This window comes from Coregonus clupeaformis, chromosome 18 (assembly GCF_020615455.1).
Source record: "Coregonus clupeaformis isolate EN_2021a chromosome 18, ASM2061545v1, whole genome shotgun sequence".
Lineage (NCBI taxonomy): Eukaryota > Metazoa > Chordata > Actinopteri > Salmoniformes > Salmonidae > Coregonus > Coregonus clupeaformis.
Genome location: NC_059209.1, coordinates 11767443 through 11788676, shown reverse-complemented (window position 1 = coordinate 11788676; position 21234 = coordinate 11767443).

The window sequence follows — 21234 nt, the reverse complement described above, 5'->3', positions numbered from 1 at the left end:
GTGGGTCAATTTCCACAACTAAGACCTTTGAAGCGCGAGGCTCAACTTCTCCACTGTTTTGATGCTCAGCTACCATGTTGTAACAGCATGAAGCAAACTCATGAACGTGCAAAGATACTGTGTGTGACTGTGTAAGAGAGAAGTCTTGCATCTCACTCATCTCAATATCAACGGTACTCCTCGTGGCAACGTCATTTAGCTGAGTCTACCTTTAAAGTTCTGAAAAAAAATTTTTTTTTTAATAAGTAGCTTCTACTTTTCAGTTTATTCAGAAGTCATTGAAAATAAATGAATTTATTACATTGTAATTTCAGATTGTTTCCTGATTTGACTGCATCTCATTTGAATTGACCCCAACCCTGGTATACACACATAATGATTCTAGCTAACTAGGTCTGTGAATTTGCTAGGCACACAAGACAAACTTCAACTACCAGATGATTTGTTTGCATGTCCAAAAACAAAAGTAAATTTTCCTATTTATGCTAGCTATCAGATAAGACTGCTTTGATAGGTTTGACGGGCTCCTGGGTGCTCTATGGCGCCACAATAATTTCCTTAGATGTAAGAAGAATTTGGAAGATCAGATGTGAGGCATGTCCTATATTAATCTAGTATCTCAAAACACCTACTTGAAACAGCCAATCAGCTACTCAAAACTACCATAACACTTCCATTCTCTTATAATGGTCAGCCATCACAAATAAATGGAACATGCGTAGTCAAACATGCTGTTGTTGGCACGTTAGCCAGCCTGTATAGCAACCATTTTTGTTTGTCATAGCAACCATGCCAAAATCTACCAAGGATCATATCACCTATATCTTACCTGTCACCCTACACCCACTTCAATTTGCTTACCGTCCCAATATATCCACAGACGATGTAATCGACATCACACTGCACACTGCCCTATCCCATCTGGACAAGAGGAATACCTTTGTAAGAATGCTGTTCATTGACTATAGCTCAGCATTCAACACCATAGCACCCTCCAAGCTCATCATTAAGTTCAAGGCCCTGGGTCTGAACCCCGCCCTGTGCAACTGGGTCCTGGACTTCCTGACGGGCTGCCCCCAGGTGGTGAAGATAGGAAACAACATCTCCACTTCGCTGATCCTCAACACTGGGGCCCCACATGGTTGCGTGCTCAGCCCCCTCCTGTACTCCCTGTTCACCCATGACTGCGTGGCCAAGTACGCCTCCAACTCAATCATCAAGTTTGCAGACGACACAACAGTAGTATGCTTGATTACCAACAATGGCGAGATAGCCTACAGGGAGGAGGTGAGGGCTCTGGGAGTGTGGTTCCAGGAAAATAACCTCTCACTCAACGTCAACAAAATAAAGGAGATGATCGTGGACTTCAGGAAACAGCAGAGGGTGCACCCCCCTATCCACATCGACGGGACCGCAGTGGAGAAGGTGGAAAGTTCCTTGGCGTACACATCACTGACAAACTGAAATTGTCCACCCACGCAGACAGTATGGTGAAGAAGGCGCAACAGAGCCTCTTCAACCTCAGGAGGCTGAAGAAATTTGGCTTGGCACTTAAAACCATCACAAACTTTGAGAGCATCCTGGCAGGCTGTATCACCGCCTGGTACGGCAACTGCACCTCCCGCAACCGCAGGGCTCTCCAGAGGGTGGTGCGGTCTGCCGAACGCATTATCGGGGACAAACTACCCGCCCTCCAGGACACCTACAGCACCCGATGTCACAGAAAGGCCAAAAAGTTCATCAAGGACATCAACCACCCGAGCCACTGCCTGTTCACCCAGCTATCATCCAGAAGGCGAGGTCAGTACAGGTGCATCAAAGCTGGGACCGAGAGAATGAAAAACAGCTTCTATCAAAAGGCCATCAGACTGTTAAATAGCCATCACTAGCACATTAGAGGCTGCTGCTGGCTATTGAAATCACTGGCCACTTTAAGAAATGGAACACTAGTCACTTTAATAATGTTTATATATTTTGCATTACTCATCTCATATGTATATACTGTATTCTATAATATTCTACTGTATCTTAGTCCATGCCGCTCTGTCATTGCTTGTCCATATATGTATATATTCTTTAATTCCATTCCTTACTTAGATTTGTGTGTAATGGATATATGTTGTGACATTTTTAGACATTACTTGTTAGATATTACTGCACTGTTGGAGCTAGAAGCACAAGCATTTCGCTACACCCGCAAAAACATCTGCTAAACACGTGTATATGACAAATAACATTTGATTTTATTTTAATCGGGTGAGCGACTAATGTTTTTGTCTAGCAAAAGACAGAAATAGAATTAGCAACCTGATTTCTGTCCGGACTATATCCTCTGTTGGAAGGATATATGGTGGTTTTAATATGTTGTTAACCATTTTATAAAAGCAATAAGGCACACCCAATAAGGCACAGGGTTTGTGGTATATGACAAATATACCAAGGCTAAGGGCTGTATCCAGGCACTCCATTTCGCCGTGGTATATTGGCCATATACCACACCCCCTAAATGTTTTCTAGGCGAATTCTAGTGACAGACCAAGCAGTCAATAGATTCTCACTGAAAAATTGTACATGGTATAACTATGCTCTTAAAGTAGCAGAATACCCAGTTGACTCAAAATGGTCTTAGAGCAGCAATATGTAGTTGACACAGTTCCGTTTTAAGAGCAGCAGCTGTCCCATTTGACTTGTGCTGCTCCAAGAACAGCAGCATAAGACAACACAGTACAGTTCTGCTCTTGGAGCAGCAGAAGACCCAGTTGACTGAAACTACTCTTAGATCAGCAAAATGTAGGCCTAGTTGAGCACAGCACTGCTAGTTTTCCTTAGCTGCTCCTAGAGCAGCAACATCACAATAACACAGTACAGTTCTTCTCTTAGAGCAGCAGAAGACCCAGTGGACTCTGGACACTTAAAGCAGTGATACAATATGTAGCTGACACAGCTCTGTTCTAAGAGCAGCAGATGTCACAGGTTACTTGTGCTGCTCCTAGCTCAGCAACAAAATATAAAGTACAGTTCAGCTTTTAGAGCAGCAGAATACCCAGTTTGCTCAATCTGCTCTTGGAGCAGCAAAATTGAGTTTACACAGTTCTGTTCTAAGAGCAGCAGCACTGATATTTTACCCAAGCTGCTCCTAGAGCAGCAACATCAAGATAACACAGTACAGTTCTGCTCTTAGAGCAGCAGGAGAACCAGTTGACTCAAACTGCTCTTAGAAGAGCAATATCTACTGTGGTTAACACAGTTCTGTTCCAAGCACAGCAGCACTCCCTGATCATGTATGCTGCTACTAGAACAGCAACATATTTATCTGGCTAGTAAGCCTGCAGGGTACTGTCACGGGTGTGTATATTCTATGTGGTTTATCTAGTATGTATAGATCTATGTTGGCCGGTGTGGTTCCCAATCAGAGGCAGCTATCGCTCGTTGTCTCTGATTGGGGATCATACTTAGGCAGCTGATTGGCACTGTTTAGTTGTGGGATCTTGTTCCGTGTAAGGTTTGTTGTGTGTTCAACCTTTTGGACTTCACGTTTCGTTTCGTTTGTCGTGTGTTTATAAGTTAAATAAACATGTACGCATATCATGCTGCGCCTTGGTCTGACCCGTCCTTGAACGAACGTGACACTGATATTGTGCAAAAGGTACAGGGATTGGACTGCTGAGGACTGGGGTAAAGTCATTTTCTCTGATGAATCCCCTTTCCGATTGTTTGGGGCATCCGGAAAAAAGCTTGTCCGGAGAAGACAAGGTGAGCGCTACCATCAGTCCTGTGTCATTCCAACAGTAAAGCATCCTGAGACCATTCATGTGTGGGGTTGCTTCTCAGCCAAGGGAGTGGGCTCACTCTCAATTTTGCCTAAGAACACAGCCATGAATAAAGAATGGTACCAACACATTTTCCGAGAGCAACTTCTCCCAACCATCCAAGAACAGTTTGGTGACGAACAATGCCTTTTCCAGCATGATGGAACAGCTTGCCATAAGGCAAAAGTGATAACTAAGTGGCTCGGGGAACAAAACATAGACATTTTGGGTCCATGGCCAGGAAACTCCCCAGGCCTTAATCCCATTGAGAACTTGTGGTCAATCCTCAAGAGGCGGGTGGACAAACAAAAACCCACAAATTCTAACAAACTCCAAGTATTGATTATGCAAGAATGGGCTTGTATCAGTCAGGATGTGGCCCAGAAGTTAATTGACAGCATGCCAGGGCGGATTGCAGAGGTCTTGAAAAAGGGTCAACACTGCAAATATTGACTCTTTGCATAAACTTAATGTAATTGTCAATAAAAGCCTTTGACACTTATGGAATGCTTGAAATTATACTTCAGTATACCATAGTAACATTGACAAAAATATCTAAAAACACCGAAGCAGCAAACTTTGTGAAGAGCAATACTTGTGTCATTCTCAAAACTTTCGACCACGACTGTACATTTCTCATGTTTTATCAGGAAAAGGGAAAATAATTGTAATGAGCATAATGTCTGCCATTCTGAATGAACAAAAGTGTCCTACCAAACCCTTTACTTTGATGTTCCTGGAGAAACTCTTAATTGGTTGGTAGTTGGACTAGCTACAGATTGTTACAACAGATAAAGTGATTTAACAATACAACCACTAAAGCAGTCAAAATGCTGCTCATGATTTTTATTAAAATTTAACCCTGCAGTTTTTTAAGTCATGCCCCCCTCCATCCTTGTCTTTTCCTAAATAAGTCTATATATCACATTGTCTGTGTTAGAATCTGTCATGCCCTGACCTTGAGAGCCCTGTTATTTCTCTAGTTAGTTTGGTCAGGGTGTGAATGCTAGTTGATCTATGTTATATATTTCTATGTTGGCCGGGTGTGGTTCCCAATCAGAGGCAGCTGTCGATCGTTGTCTCTGATTGGGGATCATACTTAGGCAGCCATTTTGCCTACCTTAGTTGTGGGATCTTGTTTCTGTTTAGGCTTGTTGCTGTTAGCCTTTAGAACTTCACGTTCAGTTGCTTTTGTTATTTTGTCAAGTGTTTATTTAATAAATTAAACATGTACGCATACCACGCTGCACCTTGGTCCGAACCTTTATACAACGAACGTAACAGAATCTAAATATCATAAACAGAACAGGAGTTATAACCCGTTTTAGGAAGGCATATTTTTAAAAAAATTGTTTTCCCCCCATTGCCCCTCCTTCTCCCAAAAGTTGGGCCTGCTCCGCTCCTTCTCCTGACAGGTGAAAGTGCAGTACCCAGCTGATAATCATCGTGATAACTGTCTGCTTCTTTCTCTTCTTATTTGGGGTTTAACGCCGGTTAGCATCCAATATGTTGGACTTCCGCCCCCAGCTGGACTATAATATAAATCCATTATACTTTGTGAAACAAAATGGGAAAAGTAAAAAATGAAACACCCTTCCAACTAACCCTACACTCATTACAAACCCACTACCCATTCACTACTTTGGCCCTATCTGCTCATGCACCATGCTAACGGCCTGGGAGGACGGGACACCACCACTCAACATACCCTGTAGCTCTTCTGAAGTCAAATCTCTTATACCCAAATATTGCTCTGCAGCTACCACCACAACATCTATTTTCTGTGATTTACATTCCATTTCTGTGGTACAGTTGATAACCATTGCTATGAATGCTAAGAAGCCAACCTTACTGAAGCATACAGTGAGGGAAAAAAATATTTGATCCCCTGCTGATTTTGTACGTTTCCCACTGACAAAGAAATTATCAGTCTATAATTTTAATGGTAGGTTTATTTGAACAGTGAGAGACAGAATAACAACAAAGAAATCCAGAAAAACGCATGTCAAAAATGTCATAAATTGATTTGCATTTTAATGAGGGAAATAAGTATTTGACCCCCTCTCAATCAGAAAGATTTCTGGCTCCCAGGTGTCTTTTATACAGGTAACGAGCTGAGATTAGGAGCACACTCTTAAAGTGAGTGCTCCTAATCTCAGCTTGTTACCTGTATAAAAGACACCTGTCCACAGAAGCAATCAATCAGATTCCAAACTCTCCACTATGGCCAAGACCAAAGAGCTCTCCAAGGATGTCAGGGACAAGATTGTAGACCTATACAAGGCTGGAATGGGCTACAAGAACATCGCCAAGCAGCTTGGTGAGAAGGTGACAACAGTTGGTGCGATTATTCGCAAATGGAAGAAACACAAAATAACTGTCAATCTCCCTCGGCCTGGGGCTCCATGCAAGATCTCACCTCGTGGAGTTGCAATGATCATGAGAACGGTGAGGAATCAGCCCAGATCTACACGGGAGGATCAATGTCAATGCTCTCAAGGCAGCTGGGACCATAGTCACCAAGAAAACAATTGGTAACACACTACTGAAATCCTGCAGTGCCCGCAAGGTCCCCCTGCTCAAGAAAGCACATATACAGGCCCGTCTGAAGTTTGCCAATGAACATCTGAATGATTCAGAGGAGAACTGGGTGAAAGTGTTGTGGTCAGATGAGACCAAAATTGAGCTCTTTGGCATCAACTCAACTCGCCGTGTTTGGAGGTGGAGGAATGCTGCCTATGACCCCAAGAACGCCACCCCCACCGTCAAACATGGAGGTGGAAACATTATGCTTTGGGGTGTTTTTCTGCTAAGGGGACAGGACAACTTCACCGCATCAAAGGGACGATGGACGGCGCCATGTACCGTCAAATCTTGGGTGAGAACCTCCTTCCCTCAGCCAGGGCATTGAAAATGGGTCGTGATTGGGTATTCCAGCATGACAATGACCCAAAACACACGGCCAAGGCAACAAAGGAGCGGCTCAAGAAGAAGCACATTAAGCCCTTTTTCTGTGTGCCCAGAAATTAATACTCTGATCTGTGATTAGGCCACACTGCACATCTCACTTAGCAGAGGAAAAGAGCAGCAGTACACATCAACTGAAAAAGCACCAGTCCATGATAGATGGCCAAATAAAACAATATTGCAGGCCTAGTATCCCAGAACACAAATTAAGCTGAATGCATGTTCTCTAAAAGGCATCAGAGGAGAGTGATGTAGTTGTAGATGGGGCATTATGTTTACTTCCAGTTCTAATATCTAACAAGAAAAGTTCCCCCCACCCCCCCACCCCCAAGATAAGCAGTATAAAGCATGTATGATGTGTCTTTACAATGGAGTTATACATTCATAGCTCTGCGCTCTCTAGCACAGCCATTACACAGTTAAGGGGATTAAACGCTTTGCTCAAAAGCACCTCAAAAGCAGCTGAGAGAGGAGCAGCTTCCCCCATCTAGACTCCCACAGACAGACAACAGATTTGGCAATATTCTAACCTTTAGGCTGACACTGGCCCTTTGACTGGTTGACTGGAGTCAACACTCCAGGAACTCTTTGGCACAGTAACATCAAAACCTTTTTATATTGAAGGCCCCACTGGGAGTGTGTGTGTGTGTGTGTGTGTGTGTGTGTGTGTGTGTGTGTGTGTGTGTGTGTGTGTGTGTGTGTGTGTGTGTGTGTGTGTGTGTGTCAAAACATGCAGAAACAAACTATTTCACCAAAGAATCACTCAGTGATGTCACTATTAAGCTTCAACAGTAGCTGGCTCTCAAGGTTCTTGCTGTGAAGCTGTGATCGTTTAGCAGTGAACAGGAGTCCTGCATGACTCAAAAGTCTCTCACAGGCTGCAGATGCAGGAAGACCTGTGTTGACTTTGAGTGACAGCTTCTTGATGCGAGGAAAGGTGTGGAGTAGATCCATACCTGCAGGGGACAGACATGAAAGGTACCTCTCCAGCTCTCCTACTTGTGATTTTCCCAACTCAATGGATGCAAAGAAGTCTTCTTCATCAGAGAGGCCGCTGTTTGCGCTGGTGACATTATCCAAGTCGGTGTCGAGGTGATTTCTGATGTAGTCAAGGCCTGTGGGTTTTAGGGCAAGATAAATCGTTTTTCAAACGAATTAAGTCTGCACATTATTCTTACCCTTCTACTGTATAGGCTGTCAAGCTGCTGATGTTTGACATTAAAAGCTACCTGAGCTTCTAACTATATTGCCACCCTGTGGTTTGTCACTGACACACTATAATCCTAAATGACATTAACATTATACAGAGTTATATAGGTCAATGTCTACTGGTTCACATTTGAATTGATAAACAAGTATATTTACCAGCATTTAAGATGTTCTCCTCTGTGGTCCAGGATGTTCTGAATCTTGGTAGGAGTATTGCTGCTGCAATCAGCTCAGGCTCTTTCATGACGTCTCCAAAACGTTTCTGGATCCCTTGCTGCAGGGCGTGAACAAGAGGTGTACACATTTTGCAAGTTGACTCCAACCTCTTCAGCTTGTCCCGCAACTGGTGAGGTGTTGGCTGCAGGAGGCCCATATGCACAGATGATTCCCCTTGGAGGATATTAAGGACCATGGCAACAGGCTTCATCACAGCAGCATACTCGACCAAAAACCCAATTTCAGCTTGATTGAACCTATAAAAGATGTAACGATAAAAAAATGACTTATAGCTATTTCTGGTACAATGTCTTTATTATGCATTATACATGTTAAATACACAAATAAATAAAAATAAAATAAATTAGTTACATTATTTCATTCAAGTCATCCACAATTGTCACACCACCATGCAAAGAAAACGTAGTTACTTGAGACAAGTGGATTCACTCATTAATCAGCAAGGCTTATTTATTTTTATTTTTATTTAAAAACTAAATATACATTTTGTCAACTTACATCTTTATCTTTAATGCTGTGCAGACATTGCGGATTGCTTGTTCTCCTTGCTCTCGGTGAATGCGCACAATCCTTTCTACAGCGAGGAACAGGGAGCTCCAGCGTGTCTGATTGGGTCGGAGAAACTGCATCTTGCATTCACGTTCCACTGTTTCATGAGCCATGGTTGACCTGCTGGTTTTATTCCAAAGAGCATGACATTTTGCAAAAGCAGACGAGACAGCCTCTTGTAGGTTTCGTTTGCAGCTCCTCCTGCAGCAGTGGCATCAACTGTGGATATAAGATTGAGGAGATGGCATGCACACTTTTGGTGCCTTGGAAGTTGGTACTCAAGGCCTGTGTTGTCATCCAGAATAGCAGACACATCTTGATACTCCACCTCTGACTCACTCTGATCTTCTGTTGCATCATCAAGGGTGGAGTCACTCTCCTCTTGTACATTGATGGCTTCCTCCTCTTTCTCCTCACCATATAATCGAAAGGCCTTCAGGAAGTTTGAGCCACTGTCTGTTGTCGTCCTGGTCACTTTTTCCCTGATGTGGTACTCAGAATGTATTTCCTCTAATGCAGCAGCAAGGACATCAAACGTGTGCGAGCCTTTGACAGGTCTACAAGCCAATGCAACGGAGTGCCTCTCCAGGGAGGTGTTGTCTATCCAGTGACAGGTGACACCTAAGTAGCTACGTTGTCTGGCAGACCAGCAGTCTGTTGTGGTAGCAACATAGTTCACAGCACTCAGCTTTTTGATGATTATGCTCTTCTTGTGTTTTGCAGCTTCTTGTATTCTTGTGCAAAACGTTTTCCTTGTCATTACTGTATGAGGTTGCAAGGTTTCTATCAAAGTCTTGAAGGATGGCGTCTCAACCACAGAAAATGGTTGGTTGGCCTCACATACAAAATTTAGCACCAGCTTGTCAAGCGTTGCTTGTGTTACCCGCCCTGGAGCAGCGAAGGCTGTGATTTTTGCATTTTTCACAAGAGTATCACTGGAAGAGGAGGACTTACGCTTTCTGTGGTTCTCTAGTTAGTCTGTGTACTTTGCCAGTTTGTTGGGGTGAACCCTCTGTGGATAAAAACAAATCTGTGAGGCTACAGGGAGATCAAGACATTAAAAGATACTTATTATCACATCAAATTTGGATATACAGTGGGGAAAAAAAGTATTTAATCAGCCACCTATTGTGCAAGTTCTCCCACTTAAAAAGATGAGAGAGGCCTGTAATTTTCATCATAGGTACACGTCAACTATGACAGACAAAATGAGAAGAAAAAAAATCCAGAAAATCACATTGTAGGATTTTTAATTAATTTATTTGCAAATTATGGTGGAAAAAAAGTATTTGGTCAATAACAAAAGTTTCTCAATACTTTGTTATATACCCTTTGTTGGCAATGACACAGGTCAAACGTTTTCTGTAAGTCTTCACAAGGTTTTCACACACTGTTGCTAGTATTTTGGCCCATTCCTCCATGCAGATCTCCTCTAGAGCAGTGATGTTTTGGGGCTGTCGCTGAGCAACACAGACTTTCAACTCCCTCCAAAGATTTTCTATGGGGTTGAGATCTGGAGACTGGCTAGGCCACTCCAGTACCTTGAAATGCTTCTTACGAAGCCACTCCTTCGTTGCCCTGGTGGTGTGTTTGGGATCATTGTCATGCTGAAAGACCCAGCCACGTTTCATCTTCAATGCCCTTGCTGATGGAAGGAGGTTTTCACTCAAAATCTCATGATACATGGCCCCATTCATTCTTTCCTTTACACGGATCAGTCGTCCTGGTCCCTTTGCAGAAAAACAGCCCCAAAGCATGATGTTTCCACCCCCATGCTTCACAGTAGGTATGGTGTTCTTTGGATGCAACTCAGCATTCTTTGTCCTCCAAACACGACGAGTTGAGTTTTTACCAAAAAGTTCTATTTTGGTTTCATCTGACCATAGGACAGTCTCCCAATCCTCTTCTGGATCATCCAAATGCACTCTAGCAAACTTCAGACGGGCCTGGACATGTACTGGCTTAAGCAGGGGGACACGTCTGGCACTGCAGGATTTGAGTCCCTGGCGGCGTAGTGTGTTACTGATGGTAGGCTTTGTTACTTTGGTCCCAGCTCTCTGCAGGTCATTCACTAGGTCCCCCCGTGTGGTTCTGGGATTTTTGCTCACCGTTCTTGTGATCATTTTGACCCCACGGGGTGAGATCTTGCGTGGAGCCCCAGATCGAGTGAGATTATCAGTGGTCTTGTATGTCTTCCATTTCCTAATAATTGCTCCCACAGTTGATTTTTTCAAACCAAGCTGCTTACCTATTGCAGATTCAGTCTTCCCAGCCTGGTGCAGGTCTACAATTTTGTTTCTGGTGTCCTTTGACAGCTCTTTGGTCTTGGCCATAGTGGAGTTTGGAGTGTGACTGTTTGAGGTTGTGGACAGGTGTCTTTTATACTGATAACAAGTTCAAACAGGTCCCATTAATACAGGCAACGAGTGGAGGACAGAGGAGCCTCTTACAGTCTGTTACAGGTCTGTGAGAGACAGAAATCTTGCTTGTTTGTAGGTGACCAAATACTTATTTTCCACCATAATTTGCAAATAAATTCATAAAAAATCCTACAATGTGATTTTCTGGATTTTTTTTCTCAATTTGTCTGTCATAGTTGACGTGTACCTATGATGAAAATTACAGGCCTCTCTCATCTTTTTAAGTGGGAGAACTTGCACAATTGGTGGCTGACTAAATACTTTTTTCCCCCACTGTGTATATATATATAGAAAATGTTTAAAACATATGTAACCTAAAAGACAAACATTCGCCTATCCACAGCAAAAAAATATATAATTAGGAAACTTACCGCTACATGTTTCCTCAAGTTAGATGTTGAGTTCTTGAATGCTGAAATGTCCGTCTGTTTTGGTAGACACAGAAGACACCGCATAATGTACCTCCTCTTTCGCACTTTTACTAAGGTAAACATGCTTTCAATATGAGGCCAGGGGTGCGGGTGTTCCTCCTCGTCTGTGTCTGCATTGCCGACGGCTAATTCTGACATTTTTGTGTTGCTACGACTGTAAAGCTAACCCGTCCCCCCGCTGAGATTGAGTATGGTAACGTGACGAGACTGCACAACTATGTTTGATTGGTGAAACACAGTCACGTGGTAGAGCCTTAGCGGAAGTCTCTCTCTCTCTGTCAAAATAAAACATTAAAATAAGGCGTATGCGGGGGGATAAAGACAATGACGCGTAGAATACCAAAGAGGTAAAAAGAAAAGTAACGACCTCATTGTAGCCTAATGTAGCGGAGTAAGAGTACAGTTTCTTCTTCACAAATCTACTCAAGTAAAATATATAGTGATTTAAAACTACTCCTAGAAGTATAATTTTTTCAAAAACTTACTCAAGTAAATGTAACGGAGTAAATGTAACTCGTTACTACCCACCTCTGTTTGCCACCAAGTACTAAGTCATGTTTTGCAGAGGGGTCAAATACTTATTTCCCTCATTAAAATACAAATACATTTATAACATTTTTGACATGTGTTTTTCTGGATCTTTTTGTTGTGATTCTGTCTCTCACGGTTCAAATAAACCTACCATTAAAATTATAGACTGATCATGTCTTTGTCAGTGGGCAAACGTACAAATTCAGCAAGGGATCAAATACTTTTTTCCCTCACTGTAAATCACTCGTTGGCCTAACCCTCTCTGCTGGCACAGATCTACTACTCACAGGGATCCTCTCAGGATCCCTCGCCCTTGACCCATCCTCCTCTACTTTCTTCACTGCCTCAGCATATGACACCTTCTGCACTACTCTGACTCTGGCCACCTCAACCTGCCTATCTCGCACCGGACACTTCCGATCCCCAGCAACATGGGCACCCTTACAGTTGACACACACAAACTATCCACCAAAACTTCACAATCCTCTGTCCCATGCCCTCCTGCACACTTCCCACATCTTGAAATCTCCCTCCTACACACTGCCGCGACATGAACATAAACGTTGCACCTCAAACAGCGCAGTGGATTCGGCACAAAAGCTCTAACAGGATAACTGATATATACTAACATGACTTTGTCAGGTAAAGACTCAAAACTCAAAAGGACTGACAGTGACTCCTCTGGTTCAGCACGCTTACCACCGGGTCTGCGTCGCACCAAACGGCAGGCGTCACAAACACCAGGAATCTTCAACTTCAATTACTCCACCTCCACACTTAACGCTATCCCAGAAATCACTCATTTCAATGGTGCACTGTTCCTAAGAGCAAGAAACAGATCTTGACCCAAGTTGTGTGACACAGAGCACTCATTCCCTCTGGTCAGAAGAAACACAAACAAATATCACAAGTCCACTACAGGTTACCTTCACTGATTCAACAGCACCCAATTCCTTTCCCACCCACCCTGAAACCACAAATGGATCCGCCAAAAGTCAAGGATCCACCTATTACAAAAATGTAATCCCGATAATTGCCTCGAAACTGAACCTAAACCTAAACTAATTTCACACATATAACAATTAATGAATGTATGATGGGGAGAATAGGTGAGTTGATGAGCGAGGGGAAGCGAATGATGCAAAATGATGTAATGAACAGGTTGGGCCATTCTATTGTATTGATCCATTCTAATTAAAATCTTAAAATGGCATGTACCCTATATCAGTCCACCGAATCAAAGCAGTCTTATTAGTCTACTCTGGCCTACTTGGAGTAGGCTACACAGTGAGAGCATGTGTAATTGTACAACGGCTTTCAATATCTGGGAAAAGATCCGTATCGGGCAGCAGGTGAGCGAGTGTCGGAGAATGCGGTGATGAGGCTTGTGGAACCTTACTTTGACAAGAGGAGAAATGTCACCATGGACAATTTCTTCACTTCACTGTTATTGGCAAACAAGTTGCTTGCAAAGAAAACAAGTCTGGCCGGCACCATGAACAAAGTGACACGGTAGCTCCCTCCCAAAATAAGGCACCTGCACATCCGTTGTACTCCACAACAGTGCTGAAGAATGACAAGACAATAGGATACAATAAAGAGAGAACCAGAGACAATTATGTACTACAACCAAACAAAGATACTGTATGTCAAAGTGTGTCGAGCAAGTGAAAGTTACAAAAATTGGGGCAACTGTTAGGACAGGGGATAACAGCTAAATACAATCCAACTGATGCCATTGCGTGAAGATTCACACAAACACGAGCTGACAATAATTGACCATTTTTGACTGCTGTCATATCGACTCATTCATTATAATGCCATTATTGCTTTTGTGCTGAGTTTCTCTATTTATCAAGGCCATTTGGCGCTTATAATGATGTTTTGGCTACTGATGTTTTCATCATTTAACCACGCGTCTTGACCGTGCAGTATAAAAGGAAGCTGTTACCGTGTTCCAACACATATGCTTTCTGTTTCATAGTTGTAACAAAGGCACTCCACAAATAAAAATGACTGAACACTTAAATTATAGTGTTTGTTTTGTTTTTACATACATCCTACAGTTACATAAACTAATGAAAATGCTATTGTGTAATAAAAAATTATACAAAAAATGAAGCATTCTAATTTTACCCAGGGCCTTCATAAACACAACCAAATTATTATTTTTTGCGATACCATTCATGAAATGTATTAATTACGCTGTTAGCATGTTGCAGTCAGAATGACTGCTCATTAGCTTGAAGGGGGGTCCGTCGAGGCCCAGCGGTTCTAGTGTTAACCAAAATTTGTGTTATCCATTACTGGGACTTACAGGATAGGTACTGTTTGGTGTAGTACAGATAATTTTTGACCGACCCTAGATCCTGCTATGGCCTCCTCCTTGTCAGGCCTCTCACACTGGGCAGGCAGGGGTCCTGGGATGGACACCTCACACAGCTTTCCCACATGCGGCGCTGGATCAAGGGTGACCTTGTTGAAGCGGAGATCCAGGAGCCTGTCTACATAGCCTGTAATGTTTTTGAAAAGGGATGTTTTTTAAAATGGGTAATGAATAAAATGTCATTTTAGTTATGATGCTATCAATTCTTTATGTAATGATCTACTCATTCTACAATGTTTTTTCTAGTGTTTTTGAAGTAATATGCAATATTTGGTTGTGTACTTTTTAGTGAAATGTTTGTGTGCCTGAAATGCTCAATTGATACAGATTTTAAATGAATAACTATGACTTACAGTATGTTGGGTCTGTCTTCATGGGCTTCACAGCATATCCCCATTTTTTGCCTTTGGGAGAGCTGATTTTGTATGACAGCATTCCTGCTGTGGTGGTTGCCTGGGAAGCTGTGCAGACAGAGTAGATGTTGAATTTTTTAAATGTCTATCATTACTGCTTGATGATAGTTTAAAGACAAAAGGAAAGTGAAATAATCATCATGATTAGCCCCATTGACACAAGGTACGTTGACGCAACAGATGTCATCAAAGCACGCAACAGACCAGTGTACTGTCTACATTCGGTTTGTTGTTTTTATTCAATTGTTTTAATTAATTTGTTTTTAAATCATAGCTAAAGTTTGCTAAAGCCTTTATGGCTGGGACAGCAAGTTTGTGTCCCGGATTCCTGTTAGGTAGCAGTTAGCTGCTAGCCATCATGAAAAAGTGCAGTGCTACCCCACCAGTGTTTTTATCCACGGCTGGGCACAAATCCGTCAGGTGTGAGATGTTTTCCACAGAATCACAAGATGAAGATAAGGTGCAACTGGAAAATGGACAGGGATTTGTCTTCCCTAAATGCACCACCATCAGAGGTGGGTAGTAACGAGTTACATTTACTCCGTTACATTTACTTGAGTACGTTTTTGAAAAAAGTATACTTCTAGGAGTAGTTTTAAAACACTATACTTTTTACTTTTACTTGAGTAGATTTGTGAAGAAGAAACTGTACTCTTACTCCGCTACATTAGGCTACAATGAGGTTGTTACTTTTCTTTTTACCTCTTTGGTATTCTACGCGTCATTGTCTTTATCCCCCGGCATACGCCTTATTTTAATGTTTTATTTTGACAGAGAGAGAGACTTCCGCTAAGGCTCTACCACGTGACTGTGTTTCACCAATCAAACGTAGTTGTGCAGTCTCGTCACGTTACCATACTCAATCTCAGCAGGGGGACGGGTTAGCTTTACAGTGGTAGCAACACAAACATTTCAGAATTAGCCGTCGGCAATGGAGACACAGACGAGGAGGAAAACCCGCAACCCTGGCCTCATATTGAAAGCATGTTTACCTTAGTAAAAGTGCGAAAGTGCAGCTACATTATGCGGTGTCTTCTGTGTCTACCAAAACAAACTGACATTTCAGCATTCAAGAACTCAACATCTAACTTGAGGAAACATGTAGCGGTAAGTTTCCTAAATTCATTTTTTTTTGCTGTGGATAGGCGAATGTTTGTCTTTTAGGTTACATATGTTTTAAACATTTTCTCTCATATACATATATATATAGCAAGACACCCCCAATAAAGAAGTGGTTCTGCAGGTGGTGACCACAGACCACTTCTCAGTTCCTATGCTTCCTGGCCGATGTTTTGGTCACTTTTGAATGCTGGCGGTGCTTTCACTCTAGTGGTAGCATGAGACGGAGTCTACAACTCACACAAGTGGCTCAGTTAGTGCAGCTCATCCAGGATGGCACATCAATGCGAGCTGTGGCAAGAAGGTTTGCTGTGTCTGTCAGCGTAGTGTCCAGAGCATGGAGGCGCTACCAGGAGACAGGCCAGTACATCAGGAGACGTGGAGGAGGCCGTAGGAGGGCAACAACCCAGCAGCAGGACCGCTACCTCCGCATTTGTGCAAGGAGGAGCAGGAGGAGCACTGCCAGAGCCCTGCAAAATGACCTCCAGCAGGCCACAAATGTGCATGTGTCTGCTCAAACGGTCAGAAACAGACTCCATGAGGGTGGTATGAGGGCCCGATGTCCACAGGTGGGGGTTGTGCTTACAGCCCAACACCGTGCAGGACGTTTGGCATTTGCCAGAGAACACCAAGATTGTTAAATTCGCCACTGGCGCCCTGTGCTCTTCACAGATGAAAGCAGGTTCACACTGAACACATGTGACAGACGTGACAGAGTCTGGAGATGCCGTGGATAACGTTCTGCTGCCTGCAACATCCTCCAGCATGACCGGTTTGGCGGTGGGTCAGTCATGGTGTGGGGTGGCATTTCTTTGGGGGGCCGCACAGCCCTCCATGTGCTCGCCAGAGGTAGCCTGACTGCCATTAGGTACCGAGATGAGATCCTCAGACCCCTTGTGTGACCATATGCTGGTGCGGTTGGCCCTGGGTTCCTCCTAATGCAAGACAATGCTATACCTCATGTGGCTGGAGTGTGTTAGCGGTTCCTGCAAGAGGAAGGCATTGATGCTATGGACTGGCCCGCCCATTCCCCAGACCTGAATCCAATTGAGCACATCTGGGACATCATGTCTCGCTCCATCCACCAACGCCACGTTGCACCACAGACTGTCCAGGAGTTGGCGGATGCTTTAGTCCAGGTCTGGGAGGAGATCCCTCAGGAGACCATCCGCCACCTCATCAGGAGCATGCCCAGGCGTTGTAGGGAGATCATACAGGCACGTGGAGGCCACACACACTACTGAGCCTCATTTTGACTTGTTTTAACGACATTACATCAAAGTTGGATCAGCCTGTAGTGTGGTTTTCCACTTTAATATTGAGGGTGACTCCAAATCTAGTCCTCCATGGGTTGATAAATTTGATTTCCATTGATAATTTTTGTGTGATTTTGTTGTCAGCACATTCAACTATGTAAAGAAAAAAGTACTTAATAAGATTATTTCATTCATTCAGATCTAGGATGTGTTGTTTAAGTGTTCCCTTAATTTTTTTGAGCAGTGTATATATCCAAATTTGATATGATAATAAATATATTTTAAATGTCTTGATCTCCCTGTAGCCTCACAGATTTGTTTTAATCCACAGAGGGTTCACCCCAACAAACTGGCAAAGTACACAGACTTACTAAAGAACCACAGAAAGCGTAAGTCCTCCTCTTCCAGTGATACTCTTGTGAAAAATGCAAAAATCACAGCCTTCGCTGCCCCAGGGCGGGTAACACAAGCAACGCTTGACAAGCTGGTGCTAAATTTTGTATGTGAGGCCAACCAACCATTTTCTGTGGTTGAGACGCCATCCTTCAAGACTTTGATAGAAACCTTGCAACCTCATACAGTAATGACAAGGAAAACGTTATGAACAAGAATACAAGAAGCTGCAAAACACAAGAAGAGCATAATCATCAAAAAGCTGAGTGCTGTGAACTATGTTGCTACCACAACAGACTGCTGGTCTGCCAGACAACGTAGCTACTTAGGTGTCACCTGTCACTGGATAGACAACACCTCCCTGGAGAGGCACTTCGCTGCATTGGCTTGTAGACCTGTCAAAGGCTCGCACACATTTGATGTCCTTGCTGCTGCATTAGAGGAAATACATTCTGAGTACCACATCAGGGAAAAAGTGACCAGGATGACAACAGACAGTGGCTCAAACTTCCTGAAGGCCTTTCGATTATGTGGTGAGGAGAAAGAGGAGGAAGCCATCAATGTACAAGAGGAGAGTGACTCCACCCTTGATGATGCAACAGAAGATCAGAGTGAGTCAGAGGTGGAGTATCAAGATGTGTCTGCTATTCTGGATGACAACACAGGCCTTGAGTACCAACTTCCAAGGCACCATTGGTGTGCATGCCATCTCCTCAATCTTATATCCACAGTTGATGCCACTGCTGCAGGAGGAGCTGCAAACGAAACCTACAAGAGGCTGTCTCGGTCTGCTTTTGCAAAATGTCATGCTCTTTGGAATAAAACCAGCAGGTCAACCATGGCTCATGAAACAGTGGAACGTGAATGCAAGATGCAGTTTCTCCGACCCAATCAGACACGCTGGAGCTCCCTGTTCCTCGCTGTAGAAAGGATTGTGCGCATTCACCGAGAGCAAGGAGAACAAGCAATCCGCAATGTCTGCACAGCATTAAAGATAAAGATGTAAGTTGACAAAATATTTATAATATATATTTTGTTTTTAATGAATAATAAAAATAAATAAGCCTTGCTGATTAATGGGTGAATCCACTTGTCTCAAGTAACTAAGTTTTCTTTGCATGGTGGTGTGACAATTGTGGATGACTTGAATGAAATAATTTAACTAATTTATTTTATTTTAATTAATTTGTGTATTTAACATGTACAATGCATAATAAAGACATTGTACCAGAAATAGCTATAAGTAATTTTTTTATCGTTACATCTTTTATAGGTTCAATCCAGCTGAAATTGGGTTTTTGGTCGAGTATGCTGCTGTGATGAAGCCTGTTGCCATGGCCCTTAATATCCTCCAAGGGGAATCATCTGTGCATATGGGCCTCCTGCTGCCAACACTTTACCAGTTGCGGGACAAGCTGAAGAAGTTGGAGTCAACTTGCAAAATGTGTACACCTCTTGTTCACGCCCTGCAGCAAGGGATCCAGAAACGTTTTGGAGACGTCATGAAAGAGCCTGAGCTGATTGCAGCAGCAATATTCCTACCAAGATTCAGAACATCCTGGACCACAGAGGAGAACATCTTAAATGCTGGTAAATATACTTGTTTATCAATTCAAATGTGAACCAGTAGACATTGACCTATATAACTCTGTATAATGTTAATGTCATTTAGGATTATAGTGTGTCAGTGACAAACCACAGGGTGGCAATATAGTTAGAAGCTCAGGTAGCTTTTAATGTCAAACATCAGCGGCTTGACAGCCTATACAGTAGAAGGGTAAGAATAATGTGCAGACTTAATTCGTTTGAAAAACGATTTATCTTGCCCTAAAACCCACAGGCCTTGACTACATCAGAAATCACCTCGAGACCGATTTGGATAATGTCACCAGTGCAAACAGCGGCCTCTCTGATGAAGACGACTTCTTTGCATCCATGGAGTTGGGAAAATCACAAGTAGGAGAGCTGGAGAGGTACCTTTCATGTCTGTCCCCTGCAGGTATGGATCTACTCCACACCTTTCCTCGCATCAAAAAGCTGTCACTCAAAGTCAACACAGGTCTTCCTGCATCTGCAGCCTGTGAGAGACTTTTCAGTCATGCAGGACTCCTGTTCACTGCTAAACGATCACAGCTTCACAGCAAGAACCTTGAGAGCCAGCTACTGTTGAAGCTTAATAGTGACATCACTGAGTGATTCTTTGGTGAAATAGTTTGTTTCTGCATGTTTTGACACACACACACACACACACACACACACACACACACACACACACACACACACACACACACACTCCCAGTGGGGCCTTCAATATAAAAAGGTTTTGATGTTACTGTGCCAAAGAGTTCCTGGAGTGTTGACTCCAGTCAACCAGTCAAAGGGCCAGTGTCAGCCTAAAGGTTAGAATATTGCCAAATCTGTTGTCTGTCTGTGGGAGTCTAGATGGGGGAAGCTGCTCCTCTCTCAGCTGCTTTTGAGGTGCTTTTGAGCAAAGCATTTAATCCCCTTAACTGTGGAATGGCTGTGCTAGAGAGACAAGTGTGACTTTTTTTTGCTGACTGATCTTGTTAGATATTGGAACTGGAAGTAAACATAATGCCCCATCTACAACTACATCACTCTCCTCTGATGCCTTTTAGAGAACATGCATTCAGCTTAATTTGTGTTCTGGGATACTAGGCCTGCAATATTGTTTTATTTGGCCATCTATCATGGACTGGTGCTTTTTCAGTTGATGTGTACTGCTGCTCTTTTCCTCTGCTCAGTGAGATGTGCAGTGTGGCCTAATCACAGATCAGAGTATTAATTTCTAGGCACACAGAAAAAGGGCTGTTGCTTGCCATGCAATACAAAGGTACTGAGTAGGCCTAATCAACACCTATTGATTATTTTACGTTGACCGCTTCCTTCTGGTGTGCAGTTTTCTGTTCAGCATGCCTGGTATGAAATGTTTGTGTGTTTCCTTCTGTTGTTCTGTCACTGTGGAGACACTGTGGAGACACACACACACACCGTTTATGAGAGTTTATGGGCTGCCTCGTTGTAGTTCTGCCTGGTAAAAAAAGTATAAAGGTTTGGAAATTTGTGTTATTTGTGCTTATTTATTTTTTATGTATTATTATTTTATTTTTTAAGTACTTGAATTTACCTGAATTATTGTAATTTAAGCTATTTTGTAAATAATTGTAATTTATTTTATTGATTGGATGAACTATAATTTGCCTAAAGATGATTATTTTGTATTTTTGTCTGTCTGATTGTTGCTTGTGTTAAAAAATAAATCAGACGTTACTCAACAGTTACTCAGTACTTGAGTAGTACTTTTTTACTCTTACTCAAGTAATTATTTGGATGACTACTTTTCACTTTTACTTGAGTCATATTATTCTGAAGTAACAGTACTTTTACTTGAGTACAATTTTTGGCTACTCTACCCACCTCTGTCCACCATCAAGCAGCTTAGGGAAGAGATCCTTCGGCTGTTAGCTCAGCTTCGAGAAAAGGATAACCTGCT